This window comes from Haliotis rubra, unplaced genomic scaffold (assembly GCF_003918875.1).
Source record: "Haliotis rubra isolate DU_JTF1 unplaced genomic scaffold, ASM391887v1 Scf126, whole genome shotgun sequence".
In the NCBI taxonomy this organism is placed as follows: Eukaryota; Metazoa; Mollusca; class Gastropoda; order Lepetellida; family Haliotidae; genus Haliotis; species Haliotis rubra.
In genome coordinates this window covers 189,423-199,546 of record NW_025765181.1, presented here as the reverse complement: position 1 = coordinate 199,546, position 10,124 = coordinate 189,423, and the positions used below count along the sequence as shown (strand labels likewise).

At 43.2% G+C, this 10,124-nt stretch overlaps 1 long non-coding RNA gene across 1 annotated transcript; it reads left to right on the top strand.

Moving 5' to 3' along the window:
- The first annotated feature begins 1,405 nt into the window (after window positions 1-1,405).
- On the top strand, window positions 1,406-3,862 carry LOC124266496. Its single transcript, XR_006895779.1, has 3 exons — window positions 1,406-1,451; window positions 2,609-2,635; window positions 3,530-3,862. It is a non-coding gene; the product is annotated as an uncharacterized LOC124266496 (long non-coding RNA).
- The last annotated feature ends 6,262 nt before the right edge of the window (window positions 3,863-10,124 follow it).

Below are 10,124 nucleotides of genomic sequence, written 5' to 3'. Positions count from 1 at the left end.
AGAAACATTATGGTAATTCCTGACTATTTATATCATTTTTCGGAAATTGTGTTGTGTATGACACTGTTTATGATTTTAGCGGGACTACTTAATTATAGCAATAAAGACTATGACGGTAATATTCACCTCTCAGCAACCGTATTCCAACATGGAAGAAAGGGTTAAGCAGAGTGTATTCAGGGTATGACCATCACATACAGTGCTGTTCTTCTTGAGATGTAATGTGATATGGGAGGGAACAAGTAACTCTCCCTATATAATCCTCTAAGGAACATAATTCTGGAATAAGCTCATTGGAGCACTTTCTGGATCCTCCTGTCTACATCTATAACAAGTAAAAAAAAAAGCACGCCCCTACCCCTTACTCAATATACACGTACAGTAAATAAAAGATGAAACATTGTTGCACGAGGTACAACACTGTCTCGTAACAATGTAGACAAAGAAAGTGAAATAGAATGTATTAGTGTATTCGTGATACTCAGTGCTATAATATTTTCAGTTAGACGTATATCAATAGAGTTTCAAACACAAACCCGTACTTACGATGTTTACTCTGACTGATATTTTTTTTAATTTGGTGTTGCAAATATCAGAAAGCTTGCAATAGGGTATATGTTAAAAGTATTAAAGCATTTGTAAGATGATTTAGTTTTCATATTGTTCATCGTTGTACCTTTGTTGTGAGGTTGTTGGGTTTAAAAACCCATTCCATTGGGAAAAAGCCTCATTTCTTTCAATAAAGTATAAGTAATCAATTGTGTAATAGCTATTTCAATGCAATGTAAGTAAAATGAGAATGATCAGTATTTAGACATAATTATTACATTTGGGGGAAAGGGCAAACGGCAAGAAGGAGCAAAACAACATCCGAACTGTTATTGTTAAAATGATCAATCCCGCTCCCGACAGCAACCAGTTCTGTTTGTGTTTGAAGGTATGCCTTTTCCCTTGTACTCTTCGGGTAAGTGTTTGCAGAACTTCGAATTTCCGAAGAAGGTGTGAGTAACTACACATTCCCAGTGACACACACTGCTCGCGACACGCTTTATACTGCATGTGATACAAGTTTAGACCTTGATTCATGTGATACAAGTTTAGAGCTTGATTCATGTGATACAAGTTTAGAGCTAGATTCATGTGATACTGAAGTCAATGTAGAAAGCTCATGCTCCTAAAACAAAATGATATAGTTTACAAAACAGTAAGTAACGAGAAAATATTCGAAATTTCGTGATTTGTAAATAATAACAATGAGTAAAAGCGTGAAATAATGAGGAAATAATTGACATCACAGGAACAGAATCAGATTAGAAAAACTAGAAATTTGATGCAACATTAAAATAGTTGAAATTCGAAATCGTGAAATTCGTGAAATATGCAGTTACTTCTTTGCGTTCTATCATTCAGGTTTCGACAGCACGAGACAGGATGGAGCCGGTACAGCATAGGTAAATGAATCAATAACTCTGTCGACACTTGTGCACATGTTTCTCGTACTCCTTGCTGTTTTCTCTCTTTGCACTCCTCCCTCGTAATAGTGAACTGTAAATATTTTGATGATAGTTTGTTAAACAACTTATATATTTTTAGGACATAAATTCTGAAAAAACTATCCGCTTTTGAGGCACACGGACTATACCAGTGGCACACACTGCTCATAACACGCTGTATACTGCATTTGATATAAATTTAGAGCTTGGGTCATGTGAGTCATCCGTCTCATATTTTGCCAAATCGGCCATAAAGGCATTAATGGGAGTAATAGGAGTGTATTAGTGTGTTCGTGATTCTCAGAGCTATATTTCCAATTTGACGTGTATCGATAGAGTATTAAACATAAACCCGTACGTACGATGTGTATTTGTGCTTAAACCCATATCTGGAGTACGTTGTATATAAATCTGACTATTAATTATAAATTTTCGTGTTCCAAATATCAGAGTGAGTGAGTGAGTTTAGTTTTACGCCGCACTCAGCAATATTCCAGCTATATGGCGGCGGTCTGTAAATAATCGAGTCTGGACCAGACAATCCAGTGATCAACAGCATGAGCATCGATCTGCACAATTGGGAACCGATGACATGTGTCAACCAAGTCAGCGAAACTGACCACCCGATCCCGTTAGTCGCCTCTTACGACAAGATAGTCGCCTTTTTATGGCAAGCACATGGGTTGCTGAAGACCTATTCTACCCCGGATCTTCACGGGTCTCCAAATATCAGAAAGCTTGCATTAGGGTATGTGTTCAAAGGTATTAAAGCATCTGTAAGATGTTTTAGTTTTTCTATTGTTCATTGTTGTACCTTTGTTGCGATGTTTTGGTTTTTTTTTTAAAAACAGTAATAGCGTTTCTAACCTATTCCATTAGAAAAAAGCTTCATTTTTGCAATGAATTATAAGTAATTTTTTATGTAATAGTTCTTTAATACAATGTAACTAAAATGAGAATGGCCAGTCTTCAGACACATTACATTTGGTTCTAAGGGCAAATTGGCAAGCAGGAGCAAAACAACAGCTGAACTGTTATTGCTAAAATGATCAATCCCGCCCCCCTACACCAACCAGTTCTTGAACTGATACTAGATCTTTTGTTTGTGTTTGCAGAAATGCCTTTTCACAGGGACGATTCGGGTAAGTTTGTGTTTGCAGAGCTTCGAACTGCCGAACAAGATGTGTGACTACACAGTACCAGTGACACACACTGCTCACGGTACGCTGTATACTGCATGTGATACAGGTTTAGATCTTGAGTCATGTGAGTCATCTGTCTCATATTTTGCCAAATCGGCCATTCATAGGAGCACTTGCCAGATCCTTCTGTCTACATCTAAAACAAGTGTAAATATAGCACATCCCTTCCCCTTACTGAATCTACAGGTACAGTGTATGAAAGATGAAGCATTGGTGCACAGGGTATAACACTATCTCGTAACAATGTTGACGGAGACAGTGAAATAGAAGCACCCGTGGGACAAGGAGGAGTGTATCAATTAGTGAATTCGTGATTCTCAGGGCTATATTTCCAATTTCACGTATATCAATAGAGTTTCAAAAACAAACTCGCACTTACGGTGTTTATTGATACTTAAACTCAATCTGGAGTACCATGTACATAAATCTAATAAAAAAATATCAGAAAGCTTGCAAAGGGTATGTGTTCAAAAGAATAATAATATATCTGTAAGATGTTTTAGTTTTTCCATTATTTATTGTTGTACCTTTGTTGCAACGTTGTTGTTTTTTTAAAAACAATAATAGCGTTTCCAACCCATTCCATTGGAACAAGCCTCATTTCTGTCATTCAAGTATAAGTAATCAATTATTATGTTGTTATTTTTCAATGCAATATCAGTAAAATAAGAATGACCAGTCTTTAGACATATTACATTTGGGGGAAAGGGCAAATTTGCAGGCAGAAGGAAAACAACAGCCGAATAGTACTTATTGCTAAAATGATCAATCCCGCCCCCTACACCAAACAGTTCTTGAACTGGTAATACTAAGATGTTTTGTTTGTGTTTGCAGGAATGCCTCGTCACTGGGACGATTTCGGTAAGTTTGTGTTTGCAGAGCTTCGAATTGCCGAACAAGATGCGTGACTACACATTACCAGTGACACACACTGCTCGCGACACGCTGTATACTGCATGTGATACAAGTTTAGAGCTTGAGTCATGTGATACTCACTGAAGTCAGTGTCGAAAGCTCATGCTCCTAAAACAAAATGATATGATTTACAAAACAGGAAGAAACGAGAATATACTCGAAATTTCGTGATTTTTAAATAACTTAAAACATTGAGTAAAAGATTGAAATAATGATTAAATACTTGACATTACATGAAAAGCATCCAATTAGAAAAACCTCGATTTTTTTCCTTATCCTGGCTCTGCTTATTTGCTTTCTCATTCCTCTCTTCCGAACGGTTAAGTGGAAACTTGAATCCCTTCAATTCCTTTAAGCGAACTTACAATCACTCACCCTCGAGTTACCTCCCTTTTCCCGCCAGCGGCACCCACGTGACCTCTGCATGTCCTCACCCTCACATCTATCGCCCTAGCGGACGGTTGGGCGGTTTCTTCAAGGTCCCTTTGCGGCTTATAACTCAATTCTTTTTGGATATATAGCTCAAAATCTGCCGTGAATGCTTTTGGTGTTCTTTATCATAATTGTAACAAAACTTGTATGTATTATATCAAATTAATTCACGTTTTCACTCCGTTACAGGTGACTTTTTGTTTACATTTTAGAATGTAAACATTGCCTTCATCTCGTCTCAGCGTTTGATTCACACCTTGGGTGTTCTTCTATAGCTGGTTCAGGGTTTGGTTATTCCTTTGATGCTTGGTTACTGTATATAATCATATAATTTTGAATTTTATGACTTCATATTGTGTTTGAAATGTCATTATTTCCTTGTAAACTTTTCACATTTGAGTTGAAACTTTGACACTAAAGTCACACAACCTGTTGTCAGGTCCAGCTAGCCTGCGTTGAGAAAGGAGGTACAGTCTCTGGTGTTGTGAGTTGTGGCGGCCTACGTCTACTGATAACCGTATCCTGTATCTACGATGTCGACTCAGTCGAGGTCTGCGCCATCTCCCGTACTGAAGGAAGTAACTCCATCTACCTCAAGTAAGAGGAAGCCTCCTCCGGCAGAGAGGTGGTCGCAGTATAAGAAGTATCAGCTGTCTCCTTCAGTGACGCAGTCGTCATCATCCAGGCCATCTTCTAGATCGTCAGTCAGCGGAGTCTTTGAGGTCGTCGCATCATCCCTCTACGCAGCGATCTTCGAGAGACGTCTCGGCACCTGGTACTAAAGCAGATCTCTCCAACTATCCCGACCCTCCAGTTGGAGGTCTTCCTTGAGTCTTCGCAGAGGTCTTCCGGGGTTGCTAACCGGTCAGCGCAGATCAGATGTACTTCGTCGCCGATGTCGTCATTGGAATCTACCACTTGCAGCACTGCTGTTAAATCATTGGGGTCGGTGAACCCTCTTGCTAGCAGTCAACCGATGCCGTTGCAGATCCAGTTGCACCAGCAGGTGTCGTTGCAGTTCCAACTGCAGCAGCAGTCAGCCGAGAACCCGTTAGCGTTTGAGAATGCTACCCTGTTGCATATGTCTGCAGATGAGTCCGTTGCAGTCGTTCAACAGCAGCGTATGTTGACCAACACAGAGGCTTTCCACGCAGACAACTTCGTTGACATCATCACTCGGCGGGTGGTCCAGGCCATGGAGAAGAGGTTTGACCTGGAGAAGAAGCAGACGACTCTCGATGGCAGTGTTGCAGAGGGCGAGAAGGAAGTATCCCCTTCCAGTCTGAGGAGCAATGCAGACTGGTCCTTCGCCGCATCGTCAGCAGTCAACGCAGATGACACACATCCAGGTCCGGCATTTGATGAGGGGCATCATGTTGAGGGCGACGCCTACATCTACACTGATGCCGAGGTACTGTCTTGGGTAGCTGACGGCCTCCCGCTATCCCGACCAGATACTCCAACCCGGCCGAGACGTACTGTATGCGGGAAGATAACTTCGACTCAATCACCATCCCGCCAATGAAGCCCATCGCCCAGGTAGCAGACAACCTGAAGACAGTGTTCGGCAAGGAATTGAAGACGCAGGGGCAGCACATTCCACAGTTTAGCACACGAAGGTTCTGACATCACCACTTCACCAAGGCGCCTCAAGTAGACGAGGACTTCTACCTGGTCTCCGACTCGAAGTCCCGCAGTTACAGTGTAGAAGATATGAAGTTGGCGCAGCTGGATACAACCACCTGGAGGGGCGTTCTTCAGGCTAACAAGGTCCAGGACCATCAACGAGTCGCTTTTGAGCACATTCAAGAACCATAGGATGATCCTGTCTACGTTCGTCACGCAGCGTAAAGACCATTTGGCCTCTACGGGCATTACACTACTTAGATGCCACTTGGCCTCTACGGGCATTACACTACTACGACGTCAGGGATTGCTGAGTTCCTGTACATGACCGGAGGTCTACATCAACCCTCTCCTGTGGAAACCCTGGGCAATGCCTACTCTGTTTGACGGCAGCTTCCGGCGGTTATCCCATTAGGTGATGCAAGACTCCAACGACTTTATGTTGATCAAGTCCCTCCAGACGAAGAACATGTTTCGACAGTCATCTCAGCAAAATCAGTTACGGTCCTGCTTTTCCGGCATAAAGCGTTCCAAGGAGAACAAAATCCAGTAGCACGGGGCGGCAACTCGGGCCTTTTCGTCGCTCCAGTAACAACAGAAGCTACTCCGGCTGTGGGCGCTTTTCTGGTGGTGCTCGGAGGTCCCGTTATTGATATGCAGAGTCCTGTACAACCGTCAACCGTGAGTGGACGTCTGAGTCTCTACTGGGAAAATTGGAGAGTACTACAACACGACTACGTCATTGAGGTTCTACGAGAGGGCTACAGTATCCAGTTGCAGTCAACGCCGCCACTGACCGTCAACCCGTTGGTCTACCAGTATCCATCTTGGAGTTGCAGCAGGCCAAGCTGACCGAGGCCATTGACATGTTGCTGACGAAGGAGGCTGTAGAGGTCGTCAATCAATGCAGACTTACGCCCCCGATATTACCCTCCAATTTTCCTGGTGCCCAAAAAGAACTCCAAAGAGAAGTTTTGTCTCATCTTCAATATGAAGCACTTCATCAGAGAATCCTGGTTCCAGACGACCGATGGCAGAGCATCCAGTCGTGCATACCAGACGCCCTCAACTCTCCACTAGATTTAATAGCATGGCAACGACTCCTGGGTCTACTGACGTTGGCGAGGCTCTCACACACAGAGGAAGATTGCAGCTACGGGCACTAGACGATGTCCAGAGGTTTGCCTGCCACATCTCAGGGGCGAAGAACGACTTAGCTGACGCCTTATCCTGATCGGTCCGGCCGTCTCCCACAGTGTGGATGCTGCATCCAGAGGCGATCCAGTTGTTGACAGCAGGACTCGGCCATCCTCTTATCGACCTGTTTGCAACCCGTTTCAACCATCAGGTGACAACGTTCATCTCGCCAGTGCCACATCCGCTAGCATGGGCTGTCGACGCCCTGGGAGGGACTAAACGCTTACACATTCCCTCCACTGATCCTGCTACCGCAAGTACTATGCAAGATCATACAAGTGACTTTGCTCGCGCCTTACTGGCGGGCGAGATCCTGCTTTCCAGACCTCATAGAGCAGCACGGCAAGCCAGCACTACAACTCCCCTGACTGGCCAAATCTACTTTCGTCCACCCTCACACCAAGCTATGGCATGGCGTTCCAGAAGCGTTCCAGCTACAGGTATGGAGCATATTACGCACTGCTTACAGAGACGAGTGTACTCCACCAGAGCAGCCAAGGCAGTGACACTGGCCTCATGTCGATCTACATGTAACCTGTATGACGACAAGTGGAGAAGTTTCGACCAGTATGCTGTTCGTAAGGGGTTCACGTCCAGAAACAAGTAGCAGACTACCTGTGTCACCTGAGGTATACTAGACATCTGAAGGGCTCTAGGCTGTCTACTTACCTGGCGGCGATCAGCTCGGCCATCACCATTCCCCCCAGGGATGAAGTTGACTAAGGTTCCTGAACTCGTCGTGTTGCTCCAACATGGGATCTCAACGCACCTCATCAGTGATGTATACGAGCTGCTGATGCAGACAACATTTGAGTTGCTAACTCAAAAGACGCTGTTCCTCTTCGCCCTAGCTACTGCGGCCAAGATGTCAGAGATACACGCCCTAGACTTTGACCGTACGAGATTCGACTACGGAGAGCATGCTGCAGTCCATCTAGGCCTAATGCTTGGAAAATGCTTTTTGGCAATTGTTTGATCATGGTTGATATTTCAGATTCAAAACTCAAATATAATCATTCATACCACCTCGACCTAATAAGGCATATGAATAATCACGATTCCCTAATCATAATGATTACTCGTAAAATATCGAAAAACTTAGAAAAAATTCCATGGTAGAAACACTTCAAAGAAACAAACTATACTGTGATCCCCCTGGCAGGCAGACAGGGTGACAGCGTTATGTAACGCACAGGCAGTGCATGTCAGGGACCGTCTCAAAATATCAAGTGTCAGTATCACTTCTGGTCGAGGACTCTAGCGGAATTACAACAAGTGCAACTCGGCTGACGTTAGTGCCGTCCCGCAGACGATATTCGTCCTCGATTTTGAGAACACTGTCTTCAGCCTTTTGCCACACTTCAGGAGTAATTCTCGCGAAAGAAGCATACACAAGCTCTTTAACGTCTGAAAGCGTTAATGTGGTATTATTGCGAGCAATAAAATTCTTACAGTTCCCCCAGATCAGCTCGATGGGGTTGAGCTCACAGTGCTGTACTGGTGTACGCAGAACTATCTGGCCTTGTTTCGCAGCTAGTTCGTCAGTGATGTACTGGCTTGGCATTTTGTGCTGCCGGATTGTTTCCATGAGCTGGGGCTTTGTTTCTGATTGCCTGTAGGGCACGTTACAGGAAGTGAGAAAATCCTGCAACTGAGCCTTGAGATTGCTCATGGTGGATGTGATGGTACCAGTGACACGCAGACTATGGTTACTGGCCTTATCGAAAATGATAACGCTTGGTTCATCCAGCTGCGGTGAAAGGTGATGTTCGAACCAATCCAAAAATACCTGCCCATTCATTTCGCTATTATTCCTATATTTAAAAATGGTAATGTAAATGCTCCAGAAAACTATAGACCTATAACATTATAAGAAGTTTCAGGGAAAATATTCTCTAAAATTATTTGTTCCAGACTGACCGAATGGGCGACACATGAAAACATTATTACACCAGAAAGGGCTGGGTTTAGGAAAGGCTACCAAACTGTCGATAATATTTTCATAATTAATGCTGTCATAACAAAGTACTTGTCATTATATCGGGGTAGGCTATATTGCGCCTTCATCGATTTCAAGTCTGCTTTTGATTCTGTCTCACGTACAGGTCTGCTATATATAAGCTTTGGGTTGGCAACATTAAAGGTCGAATGCACAGGTTAATAAGTAATATGTATACACATGTTAAAGCTTGTGTCTCTCGTGGTGGTGGATATACAGACTTCTTTGATTGTGCATATGGGGTTCATCAGGGTTGCCAGCTCTCGCCGTTTCTGTTCTCATTCTTTATTAACGATATTGTTCAGTTCCTGAGTGAAGACAATCAGCGGTGCATATCCATAGGTGTGGTTCAGCTAATTATCTTGCTTTTTGCAGATGACATTGCTATTATTGATAGCACTTTTAAAGGATTACAAAGGAGACTAGACAAGTTGTGTTTGTATTGTAATAAGTGGCAACTTCTCGTCAATAATAATAAAAGTAAAGTAACTGTTTTCAGGAAAGGGGGGCGTCTAAGATCTTATGAGCGGTTCAGGTTTAATGGTAAATCCCTAGAAGTGGTTAGTACATACAAATATCTCATTGTCCATTTGCCTGCTCGGGTTCTTGGCATATGACTCAGAAAACTCTTGCTCAACAAGGTCTCAAAGTCTTGCAGTGTCTGAAGTCTAAGATCTCTCAGTTTGATAAACTAGCGTTTGATGTTTTATTTCATATTTTTTATGTGAAAATCTTACCAGTGCTTACATATGGCAGTGAAATTTGGGGATTCCATCCGGCACCAGATATTGAGGCTTTCCAGAATAGATTCTGTAAAGGCCTACTACATCTCAGTAGATCAACTCCCAACATTGTAGCTCGTGGAGGGGCGGTGGGGTAGTCTAGTGGTTAAAGCGTTGGCTCGTCACGCCGAAGACCCGGGTTCGAATCCCCACATGGGTACAATGTGTGAAGCCCATTTCTGGTGTCCCCCGCCGTGATGTAGCTGGAATATTGCTAAAAGCGGCGTAAAACCAAACTCAGTCAGTCAGTCAGTAGCTCGTGGAGAGCTTGGGCGATATTCCATCAAGGTTAATCACTATGTCAAGATTATCAAGTATTGGGTTAGATTACTCTATCAAGAAAATAATGTTATACTACATCATGTTTATCAGTATGAAAAATGCATAGCGAACAAGGGTATTGATTGTTGGGCTTTTCGAGTTAAAACTCTCCTCTTTGAATATGGATTTGGGTCGGTGTGGACCGATCAACGGGTTA